The sequence below is a fragment of the Hipposideros armiger genome, unplaced genomic scaffold, assembly GCF_001890085.2.
Source record: "Hipposideros armiger isolate ML-2016 unplaced genomic scaffold, ASM189008v1 scaffold_533, whole genome shotgun sequence".
In the NCBI taxonomy this organism is placed as follows: domain Eukaryota; kingdom Metazoa; phylum Chordata; class Mammalia; order Chiroptera; family Hipposideridae; genus Hipposideros; species Hipposideros armiger.
In genome coordinates, this window is record NW_017731883.1 from 1,106,152 (window position 1) to 1,130,688 (window position 24,537).

The following is a 24,537-nucleotide window of genomic DNA, read 5'->3' on the forward strand; positions in this document are numbered from 1 at the left end:
TGGGATGCCAGAGAGCCCCGGTTCGGATCCCACATATGAGGGCCAGTGACACTGCCCTCTGCAGCTAAGATGGTGAACGGCAGCTCGACCTGGGGCTGGGCTGCCGTGGGTCACCGGCGACGGTGAAGGCTGCAGCCCCTGCTGCAGTGGGTTGCCATAAGCTACCGTGTGTAGCCGGCAGCCATCGTGAGTGGCCAGCAGCTGCGGTGAGTGGCCGTCCAGAGGCCAGTGACTGATCTGCCTCGTCCGGGAAGATAGCAATGATGGTGCCAGCTTGGGCCAGTGAGGTAACATCCTCCACAGCTAGGCTGAGGAACAAAACGACAGCAACTTGTCTGTTCCCCTTCCCCCGACTCCCCAGTGCTGTTCCCCTCCCCCAACTCCCCAATAAAATCTTTAAAAAAAAATTCCATCTTCCTATTAGTATTCCAATGCAACAAATTATATTCAATTATTATTATTATTATATTTTTATTTCATCAATAAAATTTGTAAAAAAAAAAAAATTAAGCCTCAAATCAAGGGTCTGTGTTAGACAATGAGACAAATGTTCCTCTTTACTTCTCCCTACCCTTTCCCTTGTTCAGCATTATCTACTGAATGTCTCATAATGTGCCAGACAGAGAGAAGCAATGTGAATATATCTACAGACAAAACAAGATAAAAACCCCTGCCCTTATGGATCTTCCATTCTAATACAGAAAGAATACACACACACACACACACACACACAGAGTATGTTATAAGGTGGTAAGCAGGGAATGTGGAAATAAGAATGTAATTTTAAATAAGGGTATTCAGGAAAGGCATGACTGAGAAATTCATTTATGAGCAGACTTGAAAGAAGGTGAGAAAGTGAGCCATGCGGACACTCTGCCTGGAACACTTGGAAGAAACATGTTCGGGGAGAGAGAAGAATAAAGCACAAAGACCTTAAGTGGGAACATATCTAGCCTGTTCCAGAAACAGCAAAGAGGCCAGTGTGCCTTGAGAAAAGTGAACAAGGAGAGTGGTCCGAGATTAGGTCAGAGAGACAGCAAGAGCCTCAAATCATGCAGGGCCTCGCTGGTCATAGTAGAAACTGCAGCCTTGACTCTAAGTGAGACAGGAAGCCATTAAGAGGCTTTGAGCCGAGGGACATGTTCATTTCCCTTATACTAGAGGTCTTCAACTTACAGCATTTCCTACTGATACGCTAGATACAAAAAGCTTAGAATATGTCACAAGGATACCATTGTGCTAGCAGAAAACCAGTTAATATCTACAATATTATAAGTTGGTTAAAAAAAATCATTAAGACCCTAACAGACAAATGAACAAAAAATTTGAAGAATGTATGCAACAAGAAATGAAATTAGTAAATAAACATGAAAAAATTTCAACATTATCACTAAAAAGAAATTAAATGGAATGGGTTCACCCCGAGAGAGGGACCCGAGCCTCGGAAGGCGTCATGGTAAAAAAAAAAGAAATTAAAAATAAAACAAAGTATTATACCATTAATCAACCATCACTAGGGAAACTGGTGGTAGTGAAAATTGGTTCAGGTCAACAAGCCTGTATCTGAAACCTCTGGTTTCAAAACACTTTCAGGGCTGGGCGAGTGGTTCAGTTAGTTAAGAGCACGAGCTCTGAGCAACAGGTTTGATTCCCACATGGGCCAGTGAGCTGTGCCTGAGCTGAGCTGCTGCTGAGCTGCCAACAGGTGATAGGATGGCTCAGCTGGTGAGAGCACACGCTCCTAACAACAAGGCTGCCTGTTGGAGAAACTAAGATTGAAAACGGCACCTTGAGCTGAGCAGCTGCAAGCTGCCGACGGGCGGCCGGATGGCGACTGGATTTGGAGCTGAGCTAGCTGCGCCCTCTACAACTAAGATTGAAGGACAACTTCGCTGTTCCCCTTCCCCAATTCCCCAATAAAATCTTTAAGAAAAAAAAAAAAACTTCCAGAAACTTGTGAATTTCGGAATATATGGAATATGAAGAGGTGATATGGCATAAATACCTTATATTAACTTACATCCTTGATTGGGTCTAAGGTAACACCCTGTGTTAACCAAACTGCTAACTTAAAATTTCTTTACAGAACTTTAAGAATGTGTACTGTAAGTGGAATAAATAAAAGGTTAAATAGCCTCCCATAGGTTTAAGTCAAGTTTATTAGCTACAGAAACTTTTGTTTTTCAGGGCCTTGGGGATCTCAGAATTGCATGAAAGGTACTGCTGACAATTCAGCTAACACAGATCAGAAACCATAAAATAGCCAGATGCAAAATGGGTCACAATATCAGAATCACCTGGGCGAACTTTTCCAAATCACAAAACCCTTCCCAGTGAAGATTCCCCATTTCCTTAGCAGCTTCTGCAGTAAAGCCACTGCAGCTGATCACAGTATGTATTGGGCTGGAAAAGGTACAATAAGTTTGAAATAAAAATACATCAAGTACAGAGATTTTTTTTTTAAATTCCAGTGTAAATAAAACAATTGGGAAATCCTTGGAATCTGTAAAAACATTTTACTTACATGAGATAAGAACTATCCAAAAAAGAAATGGACAAAAAGAACATCAACATTACTTTAAAAACAGGTATTTCTCAAATCTTTTTAATCTTGTTGGAAAATTTGTTCACTTTATTCACGCAAAGTATAGTCAATATTCACGCAAAGTATAGTCAATATTAACAAGCACATATTATGTGCAAGGCACTGTGTGTACCAGGGAATACCAGGAGTGAGGCTTGGAGAGGTAGACAGGGGCTGAACATGAGTTTAGATTTTTATCTTACACATAGATGGAGAGGCAATAAAAAATTCTGAGCAGGGGTGTAACGTGATCAGATGTGCAAGTCAGATCACTCTGGCTACAATGTAGAGGAAGATTTAAAAGGGTAAGAACAATGGCAGAATGTACTTTAGGAGACAATTGTAAAAGTCCAGGCGTGATGGGCTTTGTTTAAAATCATCCCTCCAGGGCTGGCTGAGGGGCACATTGGTTAAGAGCTGACTTGGTACGCCAGAGGGCCCCAGTTCGGATCCCACATATGAGGGTCAGTGACACTGTCCTCTACAGCTAAGATGCTGAACAACAGCTCAACCTGGAGCTGGGCTGCAGTGAGTCGCCTGCGACGGTGTAGGCTGCAGCCCCTGCTGCAGTGGGTTGCCATGGGCTACCGTATGTAGCCAGCAGCCAGCTTGAGCAGCCGTCCAGAAGCCGGCGTGAACAAAAGGACAGCAACTTGTCTGTTCCTCTTCCCCCAATTCCCCAGCGCTGTTCCCATCCCCCAATTCCCCAATAAAAATCTTTAAAAATAAATAAATAAATAAAATCATTCCCCCAAATTCCAGAAGTTTTGCCTAAGCTTCATATTGCCAAACAGAAGCTCAAGTGGTGACAGAGCTGCAACAGGGAAAATTAGGGGAGAAAGGAGACTCAGTAGAGATGATGAGAGGGAATCTACACAGGCAGGTAGAAAATGGTTGCACCGCTGACAGTAGCAGGCAATGGGCAGTGATCTAGGCAAGCAGGGCCTCATTGTAGAGGTAGATAAGCAGGCGTCTCAGTAATCAGGGAAAACACAATAAGGAAACACATCTAATTTTATGGTTCCTGATAAAAGGCTTATGGCAGACTACAGAAAGCTCCAGCTATAAGGCTGGAGTTCAGGAATTCAAAAATAGGAGACAGAAAATAGGACAGCAGCAGAAAAGATACAGATTATGGACTCCAATTAACCTACTTTCAAAAACTAAATCTGCCATTTCCTAACTGAAAGTCTGGACAACTCTGCTTTTTAAGCCTCAACTTCTTCAGCTATATAAAGGGAACAACAGGGGCCGGCCTAGTGGCTTAGTTGGTTAAGAGTTGGCTTGGGAGTGCAAGCTCTGAGCAGCAGGGCCGCCGATTCGGTTCTCACATGGGCCAATGATACTGCGCCCTTTACAGCTAAGAATGTGAACAACAGCTCGACCTGGAGTTGGGCTGCCGTTGAGTGGCCAGCGAAGGCATAGGCTGCAGCCTCTGCTGCAGTGCTGCCGTGAGCTACCATGAGTGGCCAGTAGCCAGCGTGAGCAGCCGGCAGCCAGCGAAGCTGCCGTGAGCCACAGTGAGTGGCCATCCAATGGCTGGTGACCGACTGCCTCAGCCTGGAAGAGCACAATGATCCTAATACCAACACAGGCTAGTGAAGGGGCATGCTCCCCAACTAGACTGCAGAACAAAAAGGGCAGCAACTTGGCTGTTCCCCTTCCCAGATTCCCCAACACTGTTCCCTCTCCCAATTCCCCAATAAAGTCTTTAAAAAAAAAAAGGGAACAATGCTACCCACTCCACAGAGTTGCTGGGAGAATTAAATGAGATGTCAAACTTTAAAACATCTAGTACAGTTCAACAAATATTAGTTTCATCCCTTTCTCTTCTTCCACTTTCCATCTAAGCTACTGAAATAAGGAAGTATTTTACTTGGCCACAAAGTCTGAAAGGTTTATCCAAGTAGGCATTAGAGGACTTTAGGTGAAGAAGGTCAAGCAGGTCATTAATGCAAAATGCCTCATGGAGCACTAATTCATACAGAAGAAGTGCAAGTAAATGAGTCAGGCAAGTAAAAGAGCCTAAAAAACTGGAGTGAAAGTTTAAATAATTAGAATTAGTTAGGCTAATAGTTTACACAATAGAACATGTCACTATATTTAAAAAAGAAAGAAAAAAGGGGAGAGCTCTCTGTATACTAAGTCAAAGATCTCCAAGGAATATTCTAAATGATTATACTTGTATACTTATACATAAAAGGAAGAGGGGGAAATAGTAATCTATATTTGTATTTTGTTTCTATTTGCATAAATACTGGCAAAATATACAAAAAAAAAATAGAAGTGGTTACCTATAGAGAAGGGAAGGGGAGGGATAGATAGAGTATTATTGAGAGTTCTCAATATATACCTTTGTATGTTATTTTGAAACTTGAACTAAGTAGCCATATTACCAATTAAAAAAGAAAATTTAAACAAATTTTTAAAATACTTAAGAAGCCTGAGTGTTCTGATAATATATTCCCCTACGCTTATTATGTATGACTTACCTGTACATATTTTAGCTGTATACTAACACATATTAACTATGGCTTATCTGTATACATTTCTATCTGTATAATAGATTGTAAGTTCCTCCAAAGAAAGAAGCATAATCTCCTTGAGGATAAAGGTCATGTCTTATTCATTCTGTAACCCCACTGCCAAGCACAGTGCCTGGCGCCTAGCTGGTGCTCAAAGAATACATTAAATTGACTCTGGACTGTCCAAATGCTTTCCATCTGAAGTCACCTCCAATTCTGGATATATTTTTTCATTGTATTGCTGAGAACTATGTATATATAAAAATACACTTAAAATTTAAGTTTTTATAAAAATGAGAAAAGCTCTTAATTAACATTGTTTAATAAAAAGGCAAGATACAAATTTAACAATTAATAAAATAAGATTAACAATGACCCTTGGATTACTCCAAAAACTCACCATAAGATGGCAAGCATTTGAAATGGATCAAGGAGCTAGCCCAAACACCTTCCAAAGTTCATTTCAAGGCATTTCTTTGATAGTAGGTATTGCTACACAGTTTCACTTATCCACCTTTCAAATAACCACTACTATAGTTTCTTTCTCTTAATCCCCAAAAATGTTAAGGTGTATGTAACCTTTAAAAAAAAAAAGATGTTTTTCTTGATTCTGTCCTCCTATTCCTCTATGACCCAAGAGATCTTCCTTCTTCCCTTATGACCAAATTTCTTAACAGTTGTTTAGTCTGTATTCATTGTATGTCTAGTTTCCTCCATTTATCACACCTCTCTATTGTAACTCTTCTGCTAAGACAATGAACCTCAAACTTTAGTATACCTCAGAATAACTGTAGCAGCATTTACGCAGATTTCCTATGCAACCACCTCCCCATTCCTCACCCACCCTTTTAAGAATCTATAAGGTCTGAGATGAAACCTGGGGAATTGCTTGTTTTAATCAGTATCTCATTTGATTCTGATACAGGTAATCTGCCTGAACACACTAGCTTAGGTCATTTATAAATTTCCAATAGCCAAATTCAAAGCACTTTTGTTATCTCTCTCAGCAGCATGTCACATGTTCCTGAAACTCCTTCATCACCTTCTCCTACAACTGGACTCCCCTCTCTCTCTCACCACCATTCAGTCTTCTTCACTGGCTTCTTCACTTCTGAGAGCTCTTAAAATTTAAATAATGATGGTTAGGGACTGTCACTCACCCTCTTCTAACTTGACACACAACTTCATAAGCAGTAAGAATCCCACCCACTGCTTCAACTACTACCTATAACCCTAAGACCTGCCATTTTGAATTCCAAACTATTTTCTGGTAGAGGCTATGCAATATAGGAGGGGGAAAAAAAGATGTTTCAGCAGCATGCAAGTCTGAATTCAAAATATTTGCTCTGCCATATACATGGTAACATGCCCAAAGTCACACACCTTTCTGAATTTCAGCTTTGTTCTCATTTAAAACTGGAAATAACATGTTTCTAACAAATTCTGTTTGGATTAAATGAGGGAAATGAAAAGATTAAGTGAGAAGTTCCATTCCCTTCCAAGCATGGATGGCTTTGACAGCCTGGCCCAAGGACCCTGTGCGATGGGTCTCAGAAGTAGCAGGCAAGAGACAACTAACCTGGGGTTAGGAAATTGGCACATAAAAGGGAGTTGAGCCAATAAGTAAATATACTGAGGATAATGGGAGCCAATTTCTCTCTGCTGGAGAAGGGATTTATAAATACAGAAAGGGAGAAGACCAAAAAGAACCCTGAGTTGTTGGATTGTAATTGGATGTATTAATGTGAACTTTAAAATAAAAAAAGATAGGGCCGGCCGAGTGGCTCAGTTGGTTAAGAGCTCACTCAAGTGCTTGAGCTCTGAGCAACAGCAGTTCGATTCCCAGCCCGAGCTGAGCAGCCGCTGAGCTGCCAACAAGTTGCAGGATGGTTCAGCTTAAAAAAAAAAAAAGTAAAACCTAAAATAAAAAAGATACACACACACACACAGATATAGGAAGAGATTCATGTATGTACATACATACATATACTTCCTAGCTCTGTCTGCCCTAAAAGTGATGATACACCAACAGAAATGAGTACATTAAGCATCCAAATATTTGTTTCTAAATACCACCTCCACTAAAAAAACAAAAAACCAGGATTCCTTGGAAAAATGCATGATTCCAGAGCTGGGACAGAAAAAGTACAAATAAGTCTGTAACATCTTCTTGTGCTAGTAAGTAGGAAATACTCAGAGGATGAAGACATGTCAGAAAGACACAGGAGCCATCTTGAAGTGGTTCCCACTAGCCAAACTTAGGACAATCTGAGTATCAAAATAAAATAAAAAATGATAATAACTAATAAAACCCTCTGAGTAGGAACAGAAATCCATGAGTACTTATTGATATAACTAAATAACTAACTAAATAAATAAATAAATGCATGGAAAATCAGCTAATAAATACAAATGGTGACCTTCATAGTAGTAGTTGATTCAGGCAGGCGTCATCAGTGGATCCAAAGGCTGGTGACAGAGGTGTGATGAGGAACGGAACAGAATATTGGCAGTCTTGGAGATCTTCCCCCAAAAGAGTTACCAATTACAAAACGAAAAATGATGACTTTACAGTAGATATGAACTTAACAAGGTGTTCAAGGTTAAATATCACAAGTGGTGAGACTGTATGCCTCCTCGTAAAACACTAAGAATATTACATCATTTCCATGATATTCCTGCCAACAATGCATTCAGTCTGTACATGAGCAACTGCCAGATGAACGGAAGTTAAGGGATATCTTACAGAATAAAAAAAGAAAGGTCATAAAAGACAGAGAAATATTGAAGAACTGTCCCAAACTGTATGATCCTGAATTGAATCCTGGACCAAAAAGGAAACAGAGACGCTGTTGGGACAGTTGGAAAATCTGAATGGCATCTGGGGACCTGAAGGTAGCGTTGTATCAATGTTGATTCCTGATTTGGTGGTTATATAAGAGACTGTCCACATTTTGGTAAATACACACTAGATTATGTAGGAGTGATGGACATCATGTCTGCAACTTGCTCTCAAATGGTTCAGAAAAAGTCTAATGAGCTTAGAAAAGAAGGCCTCACTGAGGCCACGAGTGAGCCAAGCACAAGAAGTTGAAGGCTCATCTTGTATATACACAAAGTATACACTGAGGGTGCCACCATTTTCTTTGTCCTGCCTGTCACATGGTGGTGCCAACTTTCATTTGATTAACGCCATCTTTTGAGTGAATGTCATACTACACATTGCTACCGTAATTCAATTCAACTTTGAAAAGTAATACAACATGGATAACATCTCTTACTCATGAAATGTGTATACATTTTTTTTGCACTGCCAGCATGGAGTACAATGCTAAAAATTGGTTGAAGTTCATGTGTGGGGACAGGGTTTATGGGAAATCTCTGTACCTTCTCTTCAACTTTGATGTGAACCTAAAAATGCTTTAAAAAAGTCAAGTCTTACTAAAAAAAAATTTAAGTTGCAATAATAGTTCAAGAAAAAAGAAACCGGTGAAGGGGCTTTGCGACTTCTTTGTACTGTTCTTGCAACTTTTCTGTAGGTTTGAAATTATTTCAAAATAAATTAATTTTAAAAATTAAATGAGAACTCATGAAAACCCTGATGCCTAGCAAAATGCCTGGGTTACTACAGGTACTTGATCAAAATTATTTGGCCTTCTCTTCCCAGTTACCCAAAGAAAAAAATCGGCAGCATCATCGACTCTTCCTTTCCCGAATGTCCAATGGACTCTCAGTTCTAGTGAAGCTACCTAATCAGTTTTCAGTTCTAGTCCCACATCCTTTTCTTCATTTCTCCATTTCTGGGTCTGATCATCTCTCACCTGGACCACTGTAAGTCTCTCTGCTCTATTTTTAACCTCATCTTTGTATAATATTTATATCTTTGCATCATGATCTAAAAAGGAGTTACCTTTCCAAACTCTTACATCTAATCTTATCATCCCCTTATTTAAATACTTATAATTGCTCCCTAAAGTAAATGCTGATTTCCCAAGAGGCAGACTAAATATGCGTGTCGGGTACTAGCAATGCAGAAGCACCAAAAAGATATTTCACACACACACACACACACACACACACACACACACACACACACACACACTCTGAAGTAGTAATTACAGTGGGGGAAGAAGGAAGAGAGGGGCTTTGACTTGACCTCTTTTATGCTTATTTTAGGACTGGGTATTGGTTTCATTTTTGATTACATAGTGGGAATGCCAGGGATGAGTAGGTGCCATAAACTTGCCAATACTTAGAGCCTCTAAAACAGTGCTTTTCCCAACTTGGCACCAAAGAAAATAATACATTTTTAGATTTTTAGCACACTGGGAGAAGCCAAGGAGACGATTCAGCATCAAAAGAAACCATCCTAGGGACTCCAATATGCCCAGTCCCATAGGCTGAGGGGTATCTTGCTCTCCAGCACACTGGTAAACCATTCATGGCACACCAGTTGGAAAGCTCTATTCTAAAGGTCTTAATATGATCCCGCTCATAGCCCAAACAAGGAGCCTCACAACGTTTCATCTCCTGCCACATTCAACACATACGTACAGGCAAACAGATTCACACACAAAAGCAGACATCAACACCCAACCCATAGACAGCAACAGACCTAGACAACTTGCATTTCCTCAAACACATTTTGCACGCTTTCATACTTCTGACTTTTTATACATGCTGTTCTCTCTACCCAGATCAATTCCAACTCATGCTCCAAGACACGGCTCAAATGCCACTTCTCATTTCCCCCAGATCTTATTACACTTGTCACTTTGAATTGTAATTGTTTACTGACATGTGTTACCACCCTAGAATTTGGGCTCAAAGGCAAAAATCCTATCTTATTTACCTGTACCACCGATCCCTATAATAAACATTTAAATGTTTGTTTAATTAACATATACATATATGTATGTTCATTACATAATTCCACAATAAACCATTTTCAAAATACACTAATTAAAACGAGGTCTAATTTTACAACCAAATTAGCATTTTTCCAAAACAAGAACACCCATTGTTTTTTAAGAGAGTGATTTAGCATTGAAATATTCGTACCACTGGACCATTATCCCAGTCCTAGGGTTTTAGACCGAGGAAACAAACAAACAAACAAGCAAGCAAGCTAGCTAGCTAGCTAGCTAGCTAGCTATAGGGCCGGCCGAGTGGCGCGATGGTTAAGAACTCGCTTGGGATGCCAGAGGGCCCCGGTTCGGATCCCACATATGAGGGCCAGTGACACTGCCCTCTACAGCTAAGATGCTGGACAACAGCTCAACCTGGAGCTGGGCTGCCGTGAGTCGCTGGCGACGGCGTAGGCTGCAGTCCCTGTGGCAGTGGGTTGCCATGGGCTACCGTATGTAGCCAGCAGCCAGCGTGAGCGGCCAGCAGCCGCAGTGAGCAGCCGTCCAGAAGCCGGCGACTGATCTGCCTCGCCAGGGAAGAGCGCAATGATGGTGACAACTTGGGCCAGTGAAGCAGTGTCCTCCACAACTAGATTGAAGAACAAAACGACAGCAACTTGTCTGTTCCCCTTCCCCTAATTCCCCAGTACTGTTCCCATCCCCCCAATTACCCAATAAAAATCTTTAAAAAAAAAAAAAAACAAGCAAGCTATAAGCACAAACATATTCACTGCAGATTATAACATTGGAAACTTTAGAAACCACCAAAATTTTTAACAATACATAACTGACTAAACAATCACCTGAATGTCTAAATCATCTGAATGTCTAAATAATTATTTAAATTATACTCATGACTATGGGAATGGAAAAATGATCCGCTACCATTTATTGATCATCTCTTCTATTTAAAGAATAGTGCTAGATGCTTTATATATATTACCCTAATCCTGCAGGACAAGTATTATCCTAATTTCATAGACAAGGAAGAAAGCTCAGAGGTTATATAATTTGCCCAAGGTTTTTGAGACCAGATTCCAACCCAGATCTAACTGATTCCAAAGTGTCAGCTTTTCCCTACTTTACACTGACAGCCTCTACTATAGAATGCTTCCAATATACAATAGTAAACTCAAATTGCATCTCTACCATACAACTTTATTTTTAAAAAACGTGGACAATTGCCTGGAAGGAAACAAAAATATCTACTAGAGCGATGATTAAGGGTGAATGTTGTTAAGAGTATCTATCATTTTTTAAAAAAATTAGCAACTTTTTAAAGCAGAATTACTGAACAATGGACTAAACTCATGATGTAATACAAAAGAGACAATCCGTATTTTAATTTTTTAACATTTCCATTAAAGACACAAAGTAGGTAACATAAAATTTAAGAAAGATGTACTCAACTAACTATATCTAAACAATCACATATGAACTCCAGGGTACTTATTACTAGGATTCAAAACTTGGTCATTACAACTGGATTAAGCAGCATTCTTCCAGAAAAAAAGTTAATTTTAACTTAAAGAGAAGGCACATGGACTGGAGACAGTTAGGAATGTATAAACTGAGGAAACAAGGGCAGAGAAAAGAACAAGAATGTTTTCTTTTTAAGTAAGAATGAGAAACAGGGCGAGATGAAGTTGGTGGAAAGCCTTCAAGGCTAAGCAGGTAAGTTTGGAATTAATTTGATAAGCAACAGGGAACTGTAATACATTCTTTTTTTTCTTCTTTTTTTTTTAAGCTGAGCCATCCTGCTACCTATTGGCAGCTTAGTGGCAGCTCAGCTTGGGCCGGGCATCGAACCGCTGTTGCTCAGAGCTTAAACTCCTGAGCGAGCTCTTAACCAACTGAGCCACTCAGCCGGCCCTTGTAATACATTCTTAAATGGGAAGGTGGCAATCTTAAAATATGGTCTTTAAACATTCAAACTTGGTTCCAAGGTACTGCCTTTGGTCACACGTTTTTGCCAAACAACTGGGGGGAATAATCATTATCCTTTATGTGTGCTTTATATATGCTTTTATCAAAAAGAGAAACTGACTAAACAAACAAAAATCTTTATATAAGGGGTGATTATATTGGGGGGGGCTTTCAAATATAAATGCTTGTGAATATTAAATGCTACTACACATTTTAATAAGAATCATAGAACTTCACAGCAAGAAGGGATGCTGGAGATACGGTAATCGTTTAGTAACAACCTCCTTATTTTCACAATGAATTAAATTGAGACTCAAGAACTAAACTTGCCTACTGTTATATATAAGCTAGTGGGAGAGTCAATATTAAAACTCAGATTTTCTAGGCAGCAAAATAAAGCTGTGCTGCCCAATATTGTAGCTACTAACAATATCTGGTTATTTAAACTGGTTAAAATTAAATACAATTTTAAATTTCAGTTCCTTGGGCACGACAGTCACATTTTCTAGTGCTCCATGCCACACATGGTTAATGGCTACCATATCTGATAGTGCAGAAAGAGTACAGCAGGTCCTCAAATAACATCGTTTGGTTCAATGTCATTTTGTTGATGAGGTGCTGTAGGAACTAAATTCCTGTTAATATCAATTCGCCTATGGTAAAATTGGTTTTGCTGTACGTCATTTTCTTTAAAGCTGCAGAACCTATCAATGACTTTAAGTGAAGACTTACTGTATTTCTTCCATCACTGTAGAAAGTTTAACTGGACAGCATGATCTAAAGAATAAGCTTCAGAGTCAGACAGACCTAGTCTGAATTCTACTTACTAGCAGTGTGATCCTAGACAAGTTAATTTCTCTATACCCCCATTTAGGGAGGCAGAGGGAAAGCAGGGGGCTAAAAATACCTACCTCACAAAGTATACTTGATGATAATGTGAAATAACACGAAAAGCCCCTTTACACTGTCAGGCACATAACAGGCAATAAACACTTCCCTTCTGGATCCTTTTTTCTTTCTATTCCTCTATATAACCTCCTTATAAAAAGATACACACATAATAATTCACCCAAATTAATATCTTCCCCTCATTATAATCCACAGTACCTAATTTTCATTCTGTTCCTGCCAATTTCTTCAAATACTTGCACCTCTCTTCTAGTGTTTCTACTGAGGAATAATGAAATGAAGAATGATTGTAGGGGAACGCTGCCACTAACAAAATGGAAGAGAATGGAATAAAATGTCCCCTCTGTTTTCCATCCTGTTTTAAATATTATTATCTGACTGATCATGCAAAGGAAAAGAAATACATTGGGTTGTGGGAAAAGTCATGACACATTTTTGCAACGAAAAACACAGAAAAAATACGTCATGACTTTTCCGACAACCCAGTATTATACTGTTTCTACATACTGTGCTTTCACAGTAATAGAGGAGATTCCACAGTACTTCTATATTATATTACTTCTCATCATCTGTACTACTAATTGAATACTAAATGAAGAAATAACAACTTCCCCCTACAGCACTTTCCTGGGAAACAACAGAAAGGATTTCAGAATGTTAAACCAATCTTCAAGGCTTCCTGGCTTAATCTAGTGAACTGACAAATTTAACAAATCTATAAAAAACTTTAGAGCGGGCTGGCCGAGTGGCACATTGGTTAAGAGTTGGCTTGGGACTCCGGATCTGAGCAGCAGGGCCGCCAGTTCGGGTCCCACATGAGGGCCAGTGACGCTGCGCCCTCTACAGCTAAGATGGTGAACAATAGCTCGATCTGGAGCTGGGCTGCTATGAGTCGCCGGCGACAGCATAGGCTGCAGTGAAGCTGCAGTGGGCTACGTAAAGCTACCATGAGTGGCTGGGAAGCCGGCATGAGCGGCTGACAGCCAGCTTGAGTGGCTAGCAGCCAGCATGTGCTGCCAAGAACCGCCGTGAGTGACCATCCAGTGGCTGGCGACCAATCTGCTTCACCAGGGAAGAGAGCAATGATAATACCTACACAGGCCAGTGAAGCGTTGTCCTCCACAGCTAGACTGAAGAACAAACGGACAGCAACTTGTCTGTTCCCTTTCCCCGATTCCCCAACGCTGTTCCCCTCCCCCCAATTCCCCAATAAAATCTTAAAAACAAAACAAACAAACAAAAAACTTCATAGCATGCATATTCGTACCCAGGAAAATACCAAAATTCAACTCAGTTTGTAACTAGTGAATTCCTGCCATTACTAAATTTTATTTAGGAACAATTCATATTGAGCCACTCAAAGTCACATAAATTTGCCATTTCTAGTGAGGTTACCAATTTTACATTTCTAATAACTAACAAAAATTTAAAGAAGAACTTTTAAACATTCGTCTTGAAACATACACCAAACAAGATTTCTACATATTCTGTAAAGCTTTCTTACTGTTTAAAACTGATCACATTAACTCTCAGAGGGGAAAACCAAAAGTCCTCTCAATAACAGTGTCTCCTTGAAGTTACCTGGTAGTCTCTTAAAGATAATTTACTCAAAAACATGACAACTGATCCCCCTTATAGAGTTTAGCATAAGTCATAAATACTAAATAGATAACACTGCACACTGTACTGTCCTTTACAACTCAAATTAATTATGTTTAATAGACAAAACTAAAATATTTTGAACATACAAATCACAGAGTTTAATAATCTATGGGGGGGGTCACATACGTTAAAAATTTTTTTTAGGTTTTTATTACTATCCCACATACAGTATTTGATACATTAAAAAAAAAGTTAGGCTTCTATGCCTGAACTTAGGAAATCTAATTTGTGAGACTCCAGTATTTTAAAGTCCTTCAATAATAATGAAGTGTACATTGGTCACAGAAGAATAGTTCAAATGTATTTTCCTGAGGCTGCATTCTGAGTACATCTGACCCAGAAAGTATTTTTAGCAAGTGTGTTCAATCAAAGCTGGTTTTATGCTTAGCCTAAATTAGAAATTGGGTGTCACAAATTTAAAGTAACAAAGTTACTAGGTACATTTTAAAAGAGACTCAATTAGAATATAAGGAAAAAACCACAAGTTTGAAACAATTCAATACACACAACCCAGAAGCCAAGCAGGTTAGAACGCAGGCAATAAAGTCACATCCTCATCCTTTTCTGCTTTTGAGGAACCTGTGATTTTCTAACTTAATAAACTTTAATATTCATTAAAAACTACAAAATAGTGATGGCTCCTGGTTAAAACATGGTTTCAAAATCTCTTGCCAAATGTTTAAATCAAATGAGTTAAATAATTAATATTCCCATGTACAAAAAAGGCCATGTTTCTCTTCTTATAAACCACTCAAGATCATATTATGGGACCATGTATATGTTTCAATGCAAAATATTAACAAAGACATGTGTGCCATTAAAAAAATACACATAAAAATAGCTTTTGTGTTAATTGGAGCATAAATTTATTCTGACAAAGAATGGTGGGGGGGCCACAAAATGATTGCACTCTTTTATTATGAGTTAACAAAGTTCTGTATATCACACAAACTTCTGCTTACAAAAAAGGTCTTTTTTAAAAAGGTTGAATTTATATTCATCAAAATATATCAAGATTTAGCTGATATAGCTAGCCCTATTCCATTAAGCACACTCTGTGCTCTGAATAGTTATTTATTTTAAGGTCACCTCCCTCCTCCCCATAAAAAATGAAAAATAATTTTTTCTGGCAGGTTAAGGTTCAAATATCAGGATAAAAAAACGCCCTGGCTTTTACTGCTCTACAGTCTTCCTTTCTACTCATATCGTCTTTTACAAGTCAAATACACTGGCTTTCTAGGGTTTTCTCCCCCATAAACATGTTTTCAACTGTATTGTTTTAACTGGGCCCAAGATCTGGTCACATAAACCTAGCATTACTCCAATTTCTTGATTCGAAAAGCAGTTGGTATATTGCATATATACAAGTTCTCCTAGAGCAAGCGCCTGAAAATCCTACCAAGTCGTCCTGGTATATAGTCACCATGTAATGCAACCCCAGACAGAAAGTCTCTCACTCTAAGTTTCTCGGAAACATGTAAACATATTATCTGTGCAATTGTAAACTGTTCCATTTTAAGGAAACCCTGGGAAATGCATTAGTACGTCTATTTAGCTACATCTCAACTTTTTTTGGTCCAACTACAGATTCTTAAATACAAGTAGAATACTTAAATACCGGTAGGATCGTTAAGAGGCTCAAAACTTCAATGGTAGGAATAGTCTGCCCATGCAGCATGCAGGAAGCGCTCAAATAAGCCAATTTAAAAAGAAAACAAAAAAGGAATCCTACCAGCAATGGAAAACTCAGAAGATTCTAAAACCTTACCTAGAGTTTAGGTACCGTGGAACATTCCATCTCCGCACCTATTCCATCCCTTCTCCTTTCGCTCACCCATAACAGAGATTCCAACTATAACCCCCAGGAGCTCCGAGAGCAGGGATCCTGGGAAGAAGGGGATTGCGGGGCGAACGTCATTTTTGTCCTTCCTTTTAGATCAGCCTTGTACCTCCGGCTTGCCCTACCTGGCTCGCCTCCCACCACACACGCCCCAGGTAACATCCTCGCGTACAACGTGCAGGGCGAGGAAGCCAGCGGGGACCCGAGAGCCTCTTACCTTCGTATCACTGCCGCGTCCTCTCGGCTGAAGAAAAGCCTCCAGGCCCGGGCGCGCCGGGGAGAAGCGCGGCCGCCGCGCCACTCCCGGGGACTCCCTCAGCGACCCCCCAGCAGCCGCCGCCGCAGCGGCCGCGCCACGGCCGGGAGACGCCAGCACCACCTCATACTGCGGAGCTGCCGCGGGGCGACGCGAAGGAGGCGGGTGACTCGCCCGCGCTCCCACCTCCCTGCGGGAATGAGATAATCCACACACCCCAAAAGTGCCGTGGGGGAGGGGAGCCCCGGGACTGGGGGCCTGGCCCCCAAACTCCGACCCTTCAGCCAAAGCCAAGTCTCTCTCCTCCCCGGCTCAGGCCCCGAATTTAGCCCCTAGGAACCCAGGAGTCCTGAGAGAACAATGTGGGGGGGCCGCGAGGAGCGGAAAAGCGCGCAGCGCGGCGTGAGCGGGCGGGTAATCCCGGGCAGCGTTTGTGTGTGAGAGTGCAAGAGGCGCTCGAGCCCCCGCCCCCTTCCCCTCCTCCTCTTCCTTCTCCTCCTCCGTCTCCTCCTCCTGCCTCAAGCACACCCCGTCTCCCAGGCCACAGCATAGCAACCGAACATGACGGCTGCGCAGACGCCGCCAGTCAGCGGCCCGGAGCAGCGGCGGCAGCAACTGGAGGCGATCTCGCGAGAGGTGAGGCCAAACCCCTTGCCCACTAGCGCAGACTGGAGAGGTTGCACCAGCCAGAGCGCCGGGGGACACGCAGGTGCGAGGGAGGCCGGACCTGGGTAGGTCGGGGAGCTGGGAGGAGGAGGCGGGGCGCTGTGGCTCCGCCCCATGGCGCCGCTGCGATTGGTTACTTGAACATCGACCCCTGCTGGACCTACTGACCTAAGGGACCCGACCGAGGGGAACGAAACCTAAGTTTTAAAAGGAAAAACCAGACCTATTGACCCAGGTCGTCTCAACTTCAGTGCTAAAAAAGCATATAGATTTTAACATGCAGTTTTGAATCATTTCCTCTCCTAAATATAGATTCTAAAACAAAGGACAAACGTTCATTTATACTATTCGGATGCCTTCTGTGTGCCAGGAACCGTGTGCTTTTAAAAATTGAATTAATTCATTCTAATAAAGCATATGAATTTGGTGTTACCACGGCAGGGTTTTTACCCGGTGCATGCTAATATATTATTGATGATACAAACTTATCGGTGATAAAACAAATGCTTACAGGCTGGGTAATCTCAGCTGAAATGATGGGAGGTGGGATTTGGGAACCATCACACTTCCTTTTGCCTTCATTTTTTGGTGTGTGTCAGTGCACTTTCCTGTCGCCTGGCGCTTTCTTGCTTTTCCTTGCTCTTAGCTTCAGCACCTCACCAGAGCTGGCCTTCACACAAGCATTCTTTCAGCAATCATTGTTCCTCCAAGCAGACAAAATGCCTATTTATTACTAATTAGTGGTTGCAAGATGAAATCTTGCAAATTTATACAATCTGTGAAAGACAACAATTTCTATTGACCCTCTTCTCCCTCGCACCCCCATTCAGTTTTTCCATTAAAAAGATAACAACTTGACAGTCCATATTTTTCCTGCTTACCTCTTCTACTTAATTTCCTTTCCAGAGCTTCGTTCCAGCCAGTGCTCATTCATCCTTCCTTAAATATGCTTTCCTGCCTCTGCCTCTCCGTTTTCTATGCCTTTGTTCATGCTGTTCCTCCCACTGAAATGCTCTTCACTTCATCTTCATCTATCAACCACAGATCACATGGAACTTCCACTAGAAGTAAGAAATAACTTCTTCCTCCTTTGACATTGATAGTTCTAGGTGTATACCTCCCTTTTTCTTTTCGCAATGTACATTTTATTATACAATACTATCCCTGTGGAGTCTTGTTGCCATTACTACATGGTAAGGTCCTTGAGGGCCAGGATCTTGTCTTAGTCATCTTTGTATCCTCTATAATGCCTGATTACACTGCCTGTTGTCAAAAAAGTTTGTTGAAAGAATGAAATGTTTAAATCTCTAATTGGTGGGATTTCAGGAAGTTACTTAGGATGGAGCAAGCTCTTCCTCAGCTTCAAATCTGATAGGTTGCTGTGTCTCTGGGTGATACTGATCTGGTCTATATTTGTCCTTGTTGATGCCTTGTAGAGCCTTGTCGCTGGTTCCCCAATGAACCTTCTTATCTCCAGACCTTTCCCCTCCAGCCCATTCCTCCCACCCCTATCCATAAATCACAGTGACCTTTTATACAAATACAAACCTGAGTTGTATTTGTAAATAAATATATCTGGTGTCTCAACATTGGAGGGGCTAGAGGGGGATGCCCTTTGTTTTGGGAAACTCCACAGATGAGCCCTTTAGATAAACAAATATAAGCCTCATATCCATCCACTATACTTTAGGAAAACTGTGAAGTCACTTTTTAAAACTTGAGATATAATTCACGTATCATAAATTCACCCATTTTAAGTGTACAACTCAATGCTTTTTAGTATATTTGCAAAGCTATGCAGCCATCCCCACTATCTAATTCCAGAACATGTTCATCCGCCCATAAAAAGAGATCTGTACCCATTAGTGGTCACTCTCTATTCTCCTTTTCCCCCTAGCATCTGACAACCACAAATTTACTTTCTGTCTCTATGGATTTGCCTACTCTATTCAGGATAGTTCATATAAATGGAATCATACATATTGCAAATTCTTTACAAAAGTATGTAAATTTTGCTCTTATTTAAATTATAATTAAAAAATTAATATATGCCTATTCTGGATCATTTTGATAACTACCTTGTAATTAAACACTGCCACTTCATTTTACATTTGGCACCAAAAACTATAATTTTCTTGGGCTAATGAGAAAAGAATAGAATAGTACTTATCATGGAGACGATAGCATTCTGTCTAAGTGAAGGTCAAGTGTCCTCATGGTACACTGTACAAAAGTTGCACAGAAATTCAAACAGAGAAGAATGTTGGGATAATTAAGTCGCTTATAAGCATGCCTTAAAAAGCCTGTATAATAGCAGTGAGTTCCATATTCTCATTGCAAAGGACAATTTAATTTCAGCAAAACAGCATCATTCACCACATTACATAATAATATTAATTGAATTTTTAATTCTGTTATTTTAATTTGCAAAATTGTTTCAGTTTTCTAGATGTAGAAGAGCTATGAGAATAAAATTTTATGCCTAATCTTATGTGTACACTTGATTAAGAAACATAATTTAAGTAATTTAATTTAACATTTGAGAGTTAGCAAAACTTTTTTTTGTTATTCATTGAAAAGTGGCCTCAAACACTACTAGACATGGGTAGACACTGCTATTGACTGATTTTTTCCCCCTTGTCTGCAGCCTGCCTTTGGCTGTGCTTCAAGAGAATAAGAGCAAGGATGTGTCCACACTTGGACTGTGGTGGCAGGGAAGGACTTGCCTTTTTGCACCGTGTGGTTGATGTTAGGACCTCTCCTAACCTTGGGTAGCTACAGCCAAAAGGAAATAGGCATTTGTTCTAGCCTGTGTAGCCAAGCCAGGCTGCCTGGGCCTTGACAGTGACCTCTGGCAGCAACTAGGCAGGAGAGAAGGAGCTTTGACCAGGCACTGTGGCTGACTAACCAGCCACCCCACAACCCTATCAGCAACTTGGAAGGACCCCTTTGGAAGAAATGAGTAACACTTGGGTTACTGGGGCGATCTAGGGAGGAGAGACCCAAGGGAAAGCTGGACTCAGCTTGCTACGTAGAGCTAAGGAGAGTGGTATGAATTTTAACATTAAAAAAACACATGACTTAAGGTGACTTGATTTTGTTGCCTAAACAGGTGAGGTAGGACCTATAAAGGTACACAGGCTTTCAAACACCTAGTCTCTGACATGTGACCTTAATTGGATATCTGTCTGCCTTAGCTGCCCAATTAAGGGAAAAACTTATCTTTTTGCCTGTCTAGAGTCTTCAGACATAACTTAAAGCAAAGAAAAACAAAACAAACAAATTTAAAGAGTTTATACCTTTAAACAAGTCATATATTTTTCCACATGGCAGAATTCTGTGGCTTGGGCTTCCTTTAATCACAGAGCTGCTTTAAAAATACTTAAATATATATGTATATATCTATAGATAGATAGATAGATAGACAGATACATATATTTTTTAATATTTTTGTTTTTTAATTAGGTAGCATATAGCTCTGAAGCAGTTGGCCCAGATTTGGTCACTCTGTCAACATGGCCCTCTCCCTCTTCACTTGCCAGCAAATCTTTTCCTTCCTTCCTTCCTTCCTTCCTTCCTTCCTTCCTTCCTTCCTTCCTTCCTTCCTTCCTTCCTTCCTTCCCATAGCAGCATAAGACCCAAGTTAGCAATTCCTGGAATCAAGAACTATACAGAAAATTTTAAAAATCAAAGCCTTCCTCTTACTCCCACTTTCACTCCTCAAAAGTAAGCACTATTTACAACTCCTTGTGTATACTTCCAGAATTTTCTCTGTATATGTAAGCTAATATATATCTTTTTTCCCCCTACATACAAGGGATTATACCACATATACTATGTTTCACCTGGAAATGTCCTTAACAAAACAGATATATATATATATATGTATATATATATATATATATATATATCATACTTTCTAAAGGCTGTGCCATAATGTATTTAAACTTCTCTAATAAATGCACATTTAGCCAGTTTCCAGTTCTTTGCTATTACATACAATGCTGGAAAGAACATTTTCATCATAAAGCTTTGTACACATAACTAAGAATTTCTTTAAGATAAATTTCTGGAAATGGAATTGCTAGATTGAAATGTATGGGCACATTAAATTTTGATAAATGTTGCCAAACTGACTACTAATTGCACCCAACAACTATGTGTGAGTTACTATTATCTACCTCTCCCTTATCATCTCTGGGATTTGTGTTTTCCACAATCAGAAAAAAATGTATTTTCTTCTAGTACTTTTATTATATTTAATTTTTTTCAAAGATTTTATTATTGGGGAATTGGGGGAGGGGAACAGCATTGGGGAATCGGGGAAGGGGAACAGACCAGTTGCTGTCCTTTTGTTCTTCAGTATAGTTGTGGAAGACGTCCCTTCACTGGCCCATGTTGGTATTATCATTGCGCTCTTCCTGGGTGGAAGAGGCAGTCACTGGCTGGCCATTGGATGGCAGCTCACGAAAGCTCACGCCTGCTGCCAACCAGCCCCACTGCACCCTATGCCATCACCAGTGACTCATGGCATCCCAGCTCCAGGTCGAGCTGTTGTTCACCATCTTAGCTGTAGAGGGCGCAGCGTCACTGGCTCTCATGAGGGATCCGAACCAGGGCTCTGCTGCTCAGAGCTGGTGTCCCAAGTCAACTCGTAACCAACGCACCACTCGGCCGGCCCTTCTTCTAGTACTTTTAGATTTTTTTTTTTTAATTACTTAATCTGGGCCAACCTAGTGGAGCATTGGTTAAGAGCTGGCTTGGGATGCCAGAGGGCTCCAGTTCAGATCCCACATATGAGGGCCAGTGACACTGCCCTCTACAGCTAAGATGCTGAACAACAGCTTAACCTGGAGCTGGGCTGCCGTGAGTGCCGATGACAGCATAGGCTGCAGCCTCTGCTGCAGTGGGTTGCCATGGGCTACCATGTGTAGCCAACAGCCACCGTGAGTGGCCATCCAGAAGCTGGCAACTGATGTGCCTCGCCAGGGAAGAGTGCAATGATGGTGCCATCTTGGGCCAGTGAAGCAACGTCCTCCACAACTAGACTGAAGAACAAAAGGACAGCAACTTGTCTGTTCCCCTTCCCCCAATTCCCAGCCGTGTTCCCATCCCCCAATTCCTCCAATAAAAATCTTTAAAAAAAAACCAAAAAAACTTAATCTATGACCCATCTGGAAATAATGCTGGTGTAAGAAGATAGGGATCCAGCTTTATTATTTTTATTAATGACTATGCATTTGTCCAATATTGAATAATTCGTCACATACACACACACACACACACACACACACACACACACACACACAATTCTTTGCTAAATTGCTTTCATCAGATACTAAATTCTAAATTTTGATTTGGGAATTTTTTAGTTTATTCCATAGAGCTATCTATTTCATCTCTCTATTTGTTTCCTATTGCTGCTGTAACAAATTACTTCAACTTTAATGACTTAAAACAACACAAATTTATTGTATTGCAGTTCTGGACATAAAATGGATTGACAGGCTTTGTTCTTCTGGAGGTTCTAGGGAGAATCTTTCCTTGTCTTTTCCAGCTTCTAGAGGCCACCTGCATTACTTGGCTCACGGCCCCTCCCTCCATCTTCAAAACCAGCTGCCTAGCATCTTCAAATCTCTCTGTCTTATAACTCTGTCTCCCATGGTCCTCTTACCTCTCTCTTATAAGGACCCTTGTGATTACATTGGGCCCACCCACAGAATCCACGATAATCTTCCTATCTCAAGATCCTTAATTTAATCACATCTGCAAAGTCCCTTTTGCCAGGCCAGATACCATATTCACATAATCACCCCATGGATGAGGATGTGAACATTTTATGTGCCACCAAACTTTTTAGCTACCAGAATTTCTAACAAATTTTACTCTCTGAAAGAGTTAATTCCTCCTAATCATTTTCTTTTTCCAAGATGAATATGTTTTTAATTATGAACTTAAAATATGAGCACATGACTGTGACTGAAATGTTAAATTATATCAACAGCATATATGGTGTGCTTAGTGTAGGATCTATATAGTATCAGAAAAAAAAATTATCTGTAGATATATGTGAATATACTCTCTATGTATACGTACATTCTTAGGATGCTGATTATCCATATTATACTGTAAGCCACTTAGCCTGTACCTAAGTCTTCTTAATTTAAATATTAATGCAAATTAGTCCTTACAATTTTCATTCATTTAAAAAAAAACATGTATAGGGGCAGCTGGTTAGCTCAGTTGGTTAGAGTGCAGAACTCATAACACCAAGGTTGCCGGTTCGATCCCCACATGGGCCACTGAGTTAGTTGCACCCTCCACAACTGGAATGAAACAACTACTCAACTTGGAGCTGATGGGTCCTGGAAAAACAAACTGTTCCTCAATAAAAATAAAAAAAAGAAAACAAAAAAAGCATGTATTGCTCACTTACTATGTGGTAGGCACTGGGAATAGAGATAAGAAGTGTCCCTTGCCCTCAAGGCAAGTATTTTTCATTCTTAGGTTGTGACTTATTAGTGGGTTATATCAATTTGGTGGATCATGACTAGCATTTTGAAAAAAAGACTAGAAAATATAAGAGTACATCACACAAAGTGAAGATAAAGATGGTACTGTGAAACTTTAACTTTAGTTATATGTTTGTTTGTGTGTATGTGGGTTGCAGTGTAAAATATCTTTCTTACTCTGGGTGTGATGGCCAAAAAATCTTTGAGAGCCTCTGGTCTGAGGGAAAATTAATACGTAAATAAACAATACAGGTTAATATAAAAAGTGCTTTTACATCTTAAACCATAAACTCCATGAGCGCAGGAACCATGGCTGTTCCACTCACCAACACTTCATTACAGCCTAACCCAATATCTAATATATAATCAGCCCTCAGTTATTCTCAAACGAACGAATGGGGTGGGCCTAGGGTGCTACGGAAAGCAATAAAAGAAGATCAAATGACTAACATATTTTGTGCCTTGGGCTTTGCCTGGCTTCATTGAAGGTCATGGACTGCAGGGACAGGTTTGGAGAGGAAAAGGATGACATAGAATTGGAAGGTTGGCCAGAGCCTTCGCAAAGGAAGCCTGAGGGATCTTGAGTGACATCTAGTGGCTTCTTTGCCCACATGGGAGGCGTGGCCTAAGGAATCTCCCATTAGGTGGAGTATTATCGGATATGTGTTTGCTTTAATAAAAAAAAAAAAAAGATGGATTCTATCCCTTCGTAGTGTATGAATGTTCCTTTATTTGTAGATGAGTACTGTG

The 24,537-nt window shown here is 40.4% G+C and overlaps 1 protein-coding gene and 1 long non-coding RNA gene across 2 annotated transcripts in view; one reads left to right on the plus strand and one right to left on the minus strand.

Annotated features, from left to right (window-relative positions):
* PTPN4 (protein tyrosine phosphatase non-receptor type 4) overlaps positions 1-17,244 on the minus strand; it is a 195,059-nt gene extending 177,815 nt beyond the window's left edge. Inside the window, exon 1 of the mRNA XM_019668705.1 lies at positions 16,571-17,244. The gene's annotated coding sequence lies outside the window, so the exon portion shown is untranslated. The remainder of the gene's footprint in view (positions 1-16,570) is intronic.
* Positions 17,245-17,255: 11 nt separating this feature from the next.
* The window catches only part of LOC109396685 (uncharacterized), a 33,431-nt gene continuing 26,149 nt past the window's right edge, over positions 17,256-24,537 (plus strand). The window contains exons 1-2 of the long non-coding RNA XR_002126890.1: positions 17,256-17,340; positions 18,182-18,342. This is a non-coding gene — a long non-coding RNA (uncharacterized LOC109396685). The remainder of the gene's footprint in view (positions 17,341-18,181; positions 18,343-24,537) is intronic.